At 44.4% G+C, this 444-nt stretch overlaps 1 protein-coding gene across 1 annotated transcript in view; it reads left to right on the forward strand.

Annotated features, from left to right (window-relative positions):
• Positions 1-444, forward strand: part of SEMA7A (semaphorin 7A, GPI membrane anchor (John Milton Hagen blood group)) — a 36,262-nt gene that overhangs the window by 377 nt on the left and 35,441 nt on the right. The gene's annotated exons all lie outside the window — the stretch shown is intronic.

The raw sequence follows: 444 nt of genomic DNA on the forward strand, positions 1-444 counted from the left end.
ACAACCTGGGTGTATGAAAGGCTGTCAGAGCCCTGAGGCAGACCCAGTAACCACTTCCCCTAACTGGCAGGGAGAAATGGAGAAGTGGATTTGCATCATGCCCTTAATTTTCCTATTCATCCCTACTTACCCTTTTGGCTGCAAATGAGCCCTGGGAGTAAATATTTGCAAGAGCTCTCTCTGATCTCTTGAGAAAACATAGATATTGTCTAGAATGGCACACGAGGACTTATCATCATCAGATCTGGTCTCAGAAACTGAACAAAGAAATGTTTTCAGGGAGCAAAGCTCAGAGCACAGCCCGAGCTTCCTCTGGGTTGAAAAGAGCAGATGAACGTTTATTGGGGTTTTGGTTTTGTTTTTTTTTCGTGTGCTTCCCAAGCTTTTTCTTTTTCTTTTTTTGGATCCAAACCCCCCAGGGAGGCTTTAAAAAAAACCCCCGTC

This window comes from Chaetura pelagica, unplaced genomic scaffold (genome assembly GCF_000747805.2).
Source record: "Chaetura pelagica isolate M959 unplaced genomic scaffold, ChaPel_1.0 scaffold397, whole genome shotgun sequence".
Taxonomy (NCBI): Eukaryota; Metazoa; Chordata; class Aves; order Apodiformes; family Apodidae; genus Chaetura; species Chaetura pelagica.